Here is a 13,062-nt window from a genome sequence, read left to right on the forward strand (position 1 = left end):
TTTGCCATTGATATGATATGTTTATCATATGACTTATGATGTTTCAGATAAATATATGGTTACTTGCAAATACAATTGATTATATAGTTTGATAAAATCTAATATTCATAATAGTTTATTCAAACTGATATTTATATGGTAAATATGATGTCATACTTTCTTCAAACAATACGTTGTCACAATTTGTTTAGTTGCTATATGAGGTTTAGGAATTCAAATTGATCTTTACATAGTCAATATGATGTCACAGTTTATCATTCAATATTCTATCATAGTTTGTTCAGTTGCTACATGAGGTTTGAGAACTTCTTGCTACAAAAAGGGATTTTTTATGCACGAAAATGGAAAATGGTTTTTGTTTTTTACTTAATTTGATTGAGAATAGTATTAATCATGTCTAGCAAGATCAATACAATGGTCAAAACCATTTCAATCAAAAGAGGTGTTATTTTGGTGACTATGATTTAAATGTTTTCAATTTATTAATCAAATGGAATCAATTTCAAATTGATTTGAACCAGTTATGAAGAACAATTTGTTGATGATTATAAGTAAAGTTGATATAATGAAATGTTGAATGATTGAAAGTTGAGTACACTTGTATAAATAATATTGTGAGAATAAAGGTATGAAATAAATCCATAGAAGGTTTAATAATAAGAGATTAGTTATGTGAATTTGTCAAACACGTAGATGTAAAACAATAGATCAAGTGATTGATTTAGAATGAAGATTTGAAGAACACAATCTGATCAAGTGTATGTGAAAAGAAAGGAGGTGTGTAAGAATGTATTATCATGTTTGGTCAATAAAAATAATCAAAGATACAGAGATTGCATTATGTTGAAGGGATTTTATGCATATATAGAAAGGAAGAAATGAATCAAACATTTTGAACAAAGAAGTTGTAATCTATGTTTTTTTATTTTTAACAACTAACATAAAGAGATTATTTTTTCTGATTATTTTTTATTGCAAATCATTTCTTCTAAATTTACAATCATAATTAATAAATTTCCTAAATTATTGAAGTATAAATCAAATTGGTTAAAATAATTTGAGTTACTAGATTTTTCATATTTTGATTCAAAAGTTTATAATCAAATTGATTTATAGACTATACTTATTAATTTGAGAAGTTAAATTTGATATGAGGACTAAAGTTTTAGATTCTAATATTTAATGATAGTTGGAAATATGTTTTCTTTTTTAGAATCTAGGTGTATATTTTCATGTTGTACAAATCAAGATAACAGTCTTGTTAAATTGTATGTACATCTTAGAAATATCTTGATCAGATCTTTTGCAGACTAATGAAGTATTTTTGGAACAATGAAAAGGTAGTATTCTTATGAAAAATTATTGTCACTAATTGATTCACGTTTAAATATTAAAGAAAATAATGACAAAGGTTATTGACTGGATTGATCATTAATCAGATTTGAAGACTTGTACAAATTTTGTATTGTTGATGTTTATGTTGGTAACATTTTTGGTAACATTTTTGCTGCAAGAACTTTGGTTTATATGGAAACGCCAAAGACATCACGTGCATAAGATTAATGTGCAATTATTATAAAATATATTATGCATGTTTGAATGCTCATGTTAAGACCAAATCTTTGGGAAGGTTGTAATACAAACTTGAATATCTAATTTATGTTGTATATTTAAGATTTGGCATGTTTGTCATGATTGATGCATGAAAGCTTAACCATATAGACTATACAATGTCAATGAAACGAAAGGTATTATATTGAATATTGTTTTTGAAGTGAACAAATTGTGAAGGAAAAAGCTTTATTACAGATAATTATAAGGTATGAAACAAAGTAACCCTCTAATGCAACATTCAAAGAACTTAATGCAAGTGTAGGCATGTGCTCCTTGAAATGGTTGTTCCTAAAACTATAAGGGGTTACTTATCCTAGATTAGGTGCTTTAAACATTTTCTAGGTGAGGTGATTATGCTATGGGAATCTTTTTGGCTATGTGATGAACATTTCTTAAGTTCAAGGCATAATAAAAAGATTTGAGAGTGTGATTTTTCACTCTAAGGGGTTTTCCACTATAAAATGTGTATATGATATAAATGTGTGTATGTATTTTGTTGTTGTATTTATCTTACATCTAAATTACATACATCTACTAATTATAAAAGTAATCATTACATACACATCATTGATTTAAAGATAGAAGTTGAAAATTTTTATTGATAACTAGTTCATCCTTCCTCTCAACATTCCTAGTATTCCAACAATAATATGGGAACATCTTTACACAAGACAATTTCAATGAGACTTCTATGACTAATCAAATTTAAGTATTAAGAATCTTAATGTTTTTTCTTATCCCACCTATGGTTCCATGTATTTTCTTATTGAAAATGGGAAGAAACTCTTAGATGCCATCACCTTTAGTGTCATCCCAAATTTTATTAGTTCTAAGTGAAACTCGGCCTTCCTTGGCTCACTTCCATGAAATATATTATCTCTCCCATCCATAAGTGTTTCAAATTCTCTCATATTGGAGAAATGTTCACGATCAACCATAGTATCAATCAAGCCTTATAAATGTTGGAAACTACAATTCGAACAATTGTTAGGTTGTCATTGATGTCAAACCTATTGGTGAGACAATTTCTTATTTGACTTGAGTGTCGTATCTATTTGATTGATGAAGAGGATTTGAATTTTTTCATAAAAAATTTATTTAGAGGATAGGTTGAGTTATGAAGAGGAAACTATAAATGGATACTTGATTAGTTAGACTTTGACAAGATAAGTGGGTGTTTAAATCATGTTGCAAAAGGAGAAGAAAATAATGCTCAAGTCTTGAAGGTGTGATCACAAATAGATCAAATGCATAGGCTTGACTGAGAAATAGAGTAGAATCTATAAAATAATTTGAAGTATATGTCAAGTGATGCTAGTGTTGACTGAGCGCCAAAACAAGTTGAGCTGAATTAGTGTTGACCAAGCATTAGTATCAACCAAGTGACAATGTATGTGTTGAGTAAGAAATTTAGCAGCAAATGAGTGATCCAGTGATAACCGAGTGTCAAAACATAGTGTTGGTTGAGGAACAATAATTTAATAGTTTATGAGAAATCATAATTTCTAGTCGACTAAGTTGATTTATTGGGATATGAAAAGTGTGTTGCAGATAAGGATCGATGAGTTGGACCATTTAATGTCAGGAGAGGATTAGGTAAGCAACCTAAGGAATGGAGGGCAAGAGAAGTTTCTAGAAAAGAAGAAGATAAACAAGACAACGATCAACTACATTGTATGTGATTGATCCAATCGTAAACCCTAAGATCTATGGTGATGTTTAAGTGGGAAAAGATCATAATTACCTATTTAAGGAGGTACAAGGGTGAACTTTCAATGTGTGTAGGGTTTTTACACATGTGAAAGAGTTCTAGAGAGTTGGAGTAGTTGTTGATGTTATTGACTAATGAATCTAAGAAGAAGGCTGAGAAGATTTGAGAAGAGGTGAAGAGTGATTGCTTGAAGGATTTCCAAGTGAATCAAAGACTAAGATGACAATAGAGGCTAGATAGTTAATCAATTTATGAGCTAAAATGAGATCTGTACATGCTAAGTGAGTTGTAATTAACAGATCAAAACCTCTTATTACTTTCTAACCATTGTAAATAGTATTGAAATAATTTAATCAAGTTTGACCTAACAGTCATATGTAAATCCTTTAGCAGGGTGACATTCTAATGGAATGTTCTAAATTCCTCTAACAAGGCTACTCCTAATAGGGTGATTAAATATTTTACCAAGGTCACATTAACAGTGTGTTTTGTAACATTTAATAGGGTTAGCTCCTAGTAGAGCTCACTTCAGAAGAGTGAAAATTAGTGACATGTTGCTAGTGGTTATTCTCAAATTGGGTTTCCATGTTAAATCCTAGAGTCAAACTTGTGTGAATGTTATTTATGGTGTTTTACTAATTAATTTTTACATTCAGCAAGTCTATTATATTTAGGATAGTGGAAATCTAGTTGATGTTACTAAAACTTGACTTTAGAGACCAAGCTATGGAATGATAAGATCTGAATTTGATTAAGTGATTATTTGTTTAATTGGTACATCTAGACCTTAGATAACTGATTCACCCTGCCTCTCAGTTAATCAAAATATTCTAACAATTGATATCAGAGAATTGGTTCTTATAGAGAGAAGTTTGAAGGTACTCAAAGATAAAGATCATGATGTACAAAAAGGAGGTACCAAAGTTAAACAAAGAAAATTTTCCTGCATGGAAAAGATTGATGAGGCTACATATAGATGGTATTGGTGATTTTGTACTAGAGTTTATGGATAATACATTTGTGTATATAACAATAGTCCCTCTTGTTAGAGTAAGTTATTTATTACTCTAGTTGCTTTAGCTCTCTTAGATGCATATAATTAATATTTTATAATAATAATATTATGCAAACCTAGTTTCTTTTTCCCTCTAGGGTTTCATTCACCTTTAAAGGTTGAACCGTTGTATTTTTTGTTTAATAACTTGGAATACATTTTTTCTCTCATATTCTTGAGAATTTCCAAGCTCTATTTTTTCCATTTTTTTGTTTTTTCTTCATTGCAGAATATTTGCATGCAAGTGTTCTTGAGGATCTATGAAGTTGGTTTTCTCAACTTCTACATGGTATCAAAGCGAACCTACTGCTTCCTTGTTTGAAGATTCTTGAAGCCACGATTTGGAGTCAGAAACCCCATCTTTTTTGGAGTTTTTTTCTTCAAAAGGGTGAAGGGCATTTTTTGGGGCACTTTGGGCCCAAGTGGACACTACCATTAGATCTAGAAGGTCGTTTGCAATCAAAATGCATTAAAAAAAACTCATCATTTCTGGCCTCCGGGCGTTTGGGAAAAAAATTTAGCCCCTGGGAGACCGTATGGACACATTTTTTGAGAAAAATATTTTAAAATTTTAAAAAGGTGAGTTTTTGGGCGCTCTGCCCATGGGTCACCCTAGTGCCACCCCACAGCCACCAAAGCACTGCACACACACACAACCGTCACAACACCCGTGGTGCGACCACTGCCCTGTTGCCACCAGCGAGATGCCCACTAGCTACCTCCGTCGGTCGAGCCACCGGACTTCATGGCCCACGCGCAACCTCTACCAGTGGCACCACAACTTATGACCACCTGTCACTAATGTTAGATATTTATAGGACACGTCATCTTTTTTTGGTCACACGTCATCATTTCTTGGGCTAATGTCATCATTTCTCAAGCTGATGTCATCATTTTTTGGGCTGACATCATCACCCCAAGACCATCTGTTGATGTCATATTTCGACAGGCTAACATCATATTCCAACTGCTCATGACATTAGCAAATTGGCAGCCACATTTTTTTCTGGCAATAGCCTAGTGATGGACGTACAGTCGTCAAATTTAAGATAGTGTTTGTAATTTTCCAAAGAGCCTCTTTTTTGGAGCAGCAGTCAATTTTTTATCCATAACTTGACCATACGGATGTATTTTTGTGATTTGAAAGAAGCACCAAAAAGTTGACTCAGAGACAGAGACAATGGTGCTGGTTTTGTTTGATTTTGAGTTTGTTTGAACTTCCAAATTTGGCATTAAAGTAAAGGATTTTATTTTCCTCTTCTCTACATCTGAATTCTAGGTTCTTTTCTCAGTTTTTTTTGTTTTTCCATAGTTGTTGCTTTAGTTTTGGGGGATATATTTATTCATTTTGAGGGGGAGCATTTTCTATTCTATAATTTGCTTCAAAATTAGACCCTTTTACTTTCATCTTCTTCTTTCTCTCAATGTCGGATCCCTCTGTGATTCGGCTCATGCCGCACAACTATCACACCTAGAAGACACAGATGACTAGGCTTCTCATGTCAAGAGGCTTATAGTCATGTCTAGATGTGAACCAACCTATTATGTAGCACCCTTTTGAGGTTCTTCAACACAAAAACAAAATGGATGAATCCAAGGGATTGATTGCACTAAACATCTCAGATAGTCTACTATTTCACTTGGATGGTTTGACCACTCCACTAGCTATTTGGACCAAATTCCACATGTTGTTTAGCACAATGAATGAGTTCTAGGCACTATAGCTTGATGTAAAGTTGACTTCTTTGACACCAACCAGCTTTCCCACTATTGAAGACTTCTTGATGAAGTTCAAATCTCTGTGTATAGTCTTGCAGTGATGTGGTAAAAACAAAACAAATGATGAGTGTATTTTTTTGATACTCTCAAAGTTGTGAGGACAGTATTAGATCTTTTCTTCCACTTTCTACTACATTATGGATTCCTTGGGTAATAGACATCATATGCCTTCTTTTGTGACATTTTGTGATCGGTTGACATGAGAACAGGCTAAGATCCAACAGGTGGATGCCTCTAGCTCTTCCAACCAAGCATTGGTTGCTCAAACTTCTCAGGGGAAACCAAAATAGAAAGACAAACCAAAGAAAGATACATCAAAAACTGATTCCAAACCTCCGGCTAACCCTTCCAAGGGTAAATCTTCTTTGAAGTCTACTAAGTCTACCTCCAAGACTAAGAAGAAATCAACTGAGACCTACAGTTTTTATGGAAAGGATGGACGTCCCATTTCTAGGTGTTGGAAATGTTTGGAGGCTTTAGAGGAAGCCATGAAAGAGCACCATATTTTAGCTCCTAAGTCTTCATCCCCACCTACAAGGAAAGGTCATGCTCTTACTGCACGAGCTATGAATTATGGGCCTACTTGGATTCTTAATTCTGGTGCCTCTCACCATATGAAAAACACTCAACAATTGATCACCTCTCTTGCCCCTTGTCCTACTTCACAGATTGTTGTTGGGAACTCATCCCATCTTTCCATCATGGGTTCTGGTTCTATTGCATTAGATGGGGGCTCTCTTCAGGATGTTCTTCTTGTGCATGATATCTCAATGAACCTACTGTCTATCTATCAGATTTTCCACTCTGGCTTTAGTAAGACAATTGAGTTCTCACCACATGATGTGGTTATCTAGGACTTACACGATCCTGAGATGATTGTGGCTATTGGGAGTGTTGACTCTACATCTCACCTCTACAAATTTGATGGATTTGATTCTTCTGATGACACAAGTTCATGTCTTGTTGCACATGTAGATTCAGTAAGCAGACTTTGGCATGAGCGTTTTGGCCATGCCAATTGCAGATACCTTTAGTAGATGAGTACACAGGCACTTATTCTTGGGCTTCCCCAGATTTCCTACACAGATGGTGTTTCTCAAGTTAGTGCACTTGGCAAACAACATAGGGATATTTTTCCACATGGACAAGCCACTCATGCTTTGGCACCACTAGAGTTGATAAATAGTGACCTCATGTCATTTTCCACTCCTTTTTTAGGTGCCAGATATGTGCTTACTTTCATTGATGACTTCTCCAAATGTACATGGGTGTACTTTTTAAAGTACAAGTCTAATGTCTTCAATTCATTTCAAGTCTTTAAGACATTTGTTGAGAAGCAATCTAGTCTTTCTATTCGATGGATACACACAGATAATGGGGGGAGTATGTGAACCAAGCTTTTAGGGATTTTTTCTCTAAACATGGTCTTTAGCATTAGTTTTCAGTGCCTTACATCCCTCAACAAAATGGTGTGGTTAAATGAAAGAATAGAACCCTTCAGGAGATGGCTAATTGTATGATTAAGTCCAGGTCCATGGATTTGTGTTTTTGGGCAGAGGCAATCAATTGTACCAACTATATTCAGAATCGCATGCCTCACAAGGTAGTTTGATATATGACTCCTAAGGAGGCTTGGTCTCATGTCAAGCCTAATGTATCTTCATTTTGAGTTTTTGGTAGTGAAGCATGGGCATTTATACCAGAGGCTCAGAGTTGAGCAATGGAGTGGAAGAGCCGACACCTCATTTTTGTTGGCTACTACGAGGATATTAAGGCCTACAGGTTGTTTGATCCTAATTCCAGAGAGGTCCTATTTCAATGGGATGTCCAGTTTGATGAGTGCCTTCTTGCAGTAGATACCCTACCTCTAGAGTCTATTCACTTACCACCACTCCCTCATCCTTTCTAGTCTCTTTTCTAGATGATGAGGATGATGATGATGTTGATCCCCATTTACCTCTACCATAGGATCCTCCCCATATGCCTAAATGGGCTCGAGCTATAGTTGAGGCTGGAGGATCGCTAGTTGGTGACCCTACCACTTCTCATCGCACCCATTCACATACTGCAGGTTCTAGTCTTCTCAGTCATGCTATTTGTGATGTTCCTCAGACTTTTACAGTAGTGACAGGACATCCTGAGTGGGATGGTGCAATGCAGGAGGAGTATTCTTCTTTGATGAAGAATCATACTTGGGATCTTTGTTCTCTTCCTAATGGAAGAAATCTAGTGTGATGTAAATGGTTGTATCGTACTAAGTTTGTTGTTGATAATTTCATTAATAAGCACAAGGTTTGTCTTATTGTGAAGGGTTTTTCATAGGTCGAAGGTATTGATTACACTGAGACATTTGCCCCTGTCACCAATATGAACTCTATTTGCCTTGTCTTATCCCTCGTAGCTTCACAGGGATGGCCCATTTTTCAGATGGATGTGAAGAGTGCATTCTTGCATGGTGATCTTACTGAGGAGATTTACATGGAGTAGCCTCAAGGATTTGTGTAGGATTCCTCCTTGGTTTGCAGAATTTGAAACTCATTGTATGGTCTCAAACAGGCCCCTTAGGCTTGGTATGAGAAGATGGACTCTTTTCTGCTTTCTACAGGCTTCACCTACTGCCATTCTGATCCTTCAGTCTATATTCAACATCTTGAGGTTGAAGTTTTGATCCTTGTGCTATATGTTGATGATCTTCTTCTCATAGGTAGCTCATCCTCTATGATTAAGGATGTTCAAAGAGCATTGATGGAATAGTTTGAGATGATTGATCTTGGCCTGCTACACTATTTTCTTGGTCTCCAGATTATTCAGTCCCCTACTAGAATCTTTGTTTACCAGCAGAAGTATGCTCTTGACATGCTTGATTGCAAGCCTACTCCACCTTTTTAGTTGGGTGTTACTTTGTCTACCTCTTCCACTTTGCCTTCAGTAGATCCCACATTGTACTAGCAGTTGGTTGGCAGCTTGTTGTACTTGACACACACTCGTCCTAATCTCTCCTTCGTAGTGGGTCTTGTCTCTCGATTTTCACATGAGCCTCATGAGAGTCATTAGCAAGCTACTAAGTGTATTTTGAGATACATTTAGGGTGCACTGATGTATGGCATTCATTACACATCAAGGACACCTCACATTATTGGCTACATGAACTCAGATTGGGCTAGTGATGTTGATGATCGAAAGTCTACTTATGGCTTTGTTTTTTGTCTTGGCTCTGGTCCTACCACATGGTCATGTAAGAAGCAATAGGATCATGCACTTTCATCTATAGAGGTTGATTATCAAGCCGCAATACTTGCTAGTCATAAGATTTTATGGCTTCGATAGTTGATGATTGAGTTTGGTTTTCCTCCTGATCATCCCATTGTTCTGTGGTGTGATAATTAGAGTGCTATTCATATTTCCTGCAACCCGATGGAGCATCAATGCACTAAGCACATTGAGATTCATATGCATTTCATTCATCATTTGATCTAGGATGGTGTTCTCTCTTTGGAGTACATTTCCATTGATGCAAAAGTTGTCGACATCTTCACCAAGTCATTTGCATCACCATGCTATCTTTAGTTGTAGTCTCTGCTTGGGGTTTTGGAAGTTTTCCTTCGGGGGTCTTCTTGAGGCCTTCCTTCCTTCATTTTTTTTCAGCATGTTTGTTCTATCTCTTTTTGGAGAGGGGCTTTTCCCACTAGGTTTTCTCCTTTGTCTCTGATTTACAGAGATTTCCTTGTTTTGGTACCCGATCAAGCCTTGTTGCCGAGACCCATTTTCTTGCTCTCATAGCTTTTATAGGTTAGCTTTCTCCTAAGTTTCACTTAGGGGGTGTGTTAGAGTAAGTTATTTATTACTCTAGTTGCTTTAGCTCTCTTAGGTACATATAATTAATATTTTATATTAATTATATTATGCAAACCTAGTTTCTTTTTCCCTCTAGGGTTTCGTTCACCTTTAAAGGTTGAACCGTTGTATTTTTTGTTTAATAACTTGGAATAAATTTTTGATCTCATATTCTTGAGAATTTATAAGCTCTGCTTTTTTTGTTTTTCTAGTTTCTCTTCATTGTAGGATACTTGCATGCAGGTGTTCTTGAGGATTTGTGAAGTTGGTTTTCTCAACTTCTATGCTTTTGACCCCTCAAAAATTGAAAGAAAATCAAGGGAATATTGTAGATTGCTTCAGCCCTAAGCTATGTTGAGTTTAATGACATAAAAGAGGTCAAGAATGAAAAGGAACTATGGGATAAAATTGATACCATATGTAGAGGAGATGGTAATGTTATGAGAGCCAAATCAGAAAGCTTGAGAGGAAAATTTGATGAAATGAGAATGACAGAAGGTGAGAATATAGTTCAGTACTATGCAAGAATCAAAGATTTTTTTAATGTTATTAGAGGTGCCAATGAAAATATTGAGGATGAAATAGTCATAATCAAGGTATTGAGAACTCTACTTCCTATCTATGCTATTAGGGTTTCTACAATACACGAACTGAGCTGTACACCAGATAATGACCTAACTATAGAAGATGTAATTGGTAGGCTTACTAATTTTGAGATGTATAATTTTGATAATTACACTCTTGCTACTATTGAATATGCTTTTAAACCACAACTGGTTCTTAGCAACAAAGGAAAAGGAAAACATGTGAAAAGTGACAGTGATACTTATGATGATGAAATTGATGAACTTGAGGCACTGATGGCTAGAAGACTTGGAAGAGGCAATGGAAAATACAAAGGTAAACTTCTTATAATTTTTTTTTCATGTAACAAAGTTGGTCATATTGCTACAAGATGTCCTGGCTAAGAAGACAAGGATGAGAGAAAGGCAAGAAAGTACAAAGGAAGAAGAGATGACTGAGACAACAAGAAGAACAAGGACTACAAAGATAAATGTAATAAATCTTGTTATATTGCTAAAGAAGAAACTGATACTAAATCTAAAAGTAATGATGAAGAAGTAATCTATGTTGTTATGAAAGAAGATTCTGATGAAGATGAGAAAAATGCACTAATCTCTTATGTGAATAAAAGTGATAGGTGGATAATTGATAGTGGTTCTTCAAATCACATGACTGGTGATAGAAGTAAATTTGAGAACATTGTACCATACAAGGGTAGCTATGTCAAATTTGGTAATCATGTTCCATGTCTTGTGAAAGGTAAAGGATCAATACAGTTGATTGATAAGATCAAGTGTGATAATGTTTATTGGGTTGAAGGACTTAACTATAACTTGTTGAGTGTTTCACAGTTAAACAAATCAAGTTATAGAGTTGAATTCCATCATAGAAAGGCCAAAATATTTTATGTCTATGGTAAAATGATTGGAAGTGGTGATCAAACAAGAGGCAACTTGTTCTATCTATATATATTTGATGAGACATGTTTGTTTGCACAACATGAAGATATTTGGTTATGGCACATGAGGTTATGTCATGTAAATTTTGACAATTTGGTTAGCATTAGTAAAATGAAAAGAGTAAGAGGTTTTCCAAAACTAAAGAAACCTAATAATGCTATGTGTAAACAATGTCAAATGGGGAAAATGACAAAGTCTAGTTTCAAAAGAAAGACATACTCATCAATGATATTTTGGAATTAGTTCATACTGACTTATGTGGACCTATTGGTGTTCAAAGTTGTTGTGGAGATAAATATTTCATTTTATTTGTTGATGACTACTCTATAATGATGATTGTGATGTTTCTTAAAGAAAAATCTAATGCTTTTTAGTTATTTAAGTGATATTTGGCTAGAGTTGAAAAGGGGACATGGAAGAGTTTGAAGTGTTTGAGATCTGACAAAGGTGGTGAATTCATTTCCAATGAATTTAACATATTCTACAATGATAGAGGAATCAAAAGACAAATGTCAGCACCCAAGACCCCTCCTCAAAATGGAATAGCTAAAAAGAGAATTAGATCAATCATGGATTGTGCTAGAACATTAATGATGGAGAAAAATGTGTCATAGAAATACTAGAGAGAAGTTGTAAGTATGGTTGTTTACACCCTAAATAGAGTGCAAGTCAAAAAAGGTACAAATGCTACACCTTTTGAATTAAGGTATGGATATGAACCTAATATTAAGTATTTCAAAGTTTTTGGAAGCAAATGTTACATACTTAAAGATAATATAGATAGAAAACTTGATGCCAAAAGTGATGAAGGCATGTTCCTAGGTTATTCCACTAAGAGAAAAGCTTATAAGTGTTTGAACTCTAACACTAACAAAGTTTTGGGAAGTGCAATAGTGAAAGTTGATGAGTATATAGTGTAAGAATTTTCCTAAGGGAAAAATTCACCTAGGAACTAAGAACTCAAACACAAGCACACAGTAGACCAGAAAGAGAGTATGATCAGAATGATGATATATTCAATATGCCATAATTAAGAGTACACTAGGAGTGCCTATATATAAAGGCCTCTCAGGAAGCACCTATAATTTCTGTAGAAACAACCAGAAGATAAGACAACTAAGCACCTTATCCAACATTCTAGATGAATGGATAAGAATAAAAAAATGTCATATGTGTGTAGAAGATTCCTATGTTGTAGACAACATGTACTTAAAAGAGTTGTGGACCCCTATGATGTCATCATGACAACTCACAAGAGTGCACATACTCCGAAGTGTCTCACAAATAAAATAATGCAAATTAAATAAATAATGCATTAACTTAAGTAAACTTAAGTAAGTGTAATAAGTAAATACTCATTTACACCAACACCCCCCCTTAAGTGCAACTTAGGGGAATGCCCTTAAGCTTACAAAACTAGGATGAAGATGCAGAATGGGTCCCGGCTACTAGGCCATGTTAGGTACCCATGTACATAATGATATGCAATCTCTTGTAAAGCGGGGAAAGAGGGAAAACCTCATGGGAAAAAACCTCCCCAAAAAGAG

This window comes from Cupressus sempervirens, chromosome 3 (assembly GCF_028749045.1).
Source record: "Cupressus sempervirens isolate cs-2001-9-10 chromosome 3, ASM2874904v1, whole genome shotgun sequence".
NCBI classification, from domain to species: Eukaryota; Viridiplantae; Streptophyta; class Pinopsida; order Cupressales; family Cupressaceae; genus Cupressus; species Cupressus sempervirens.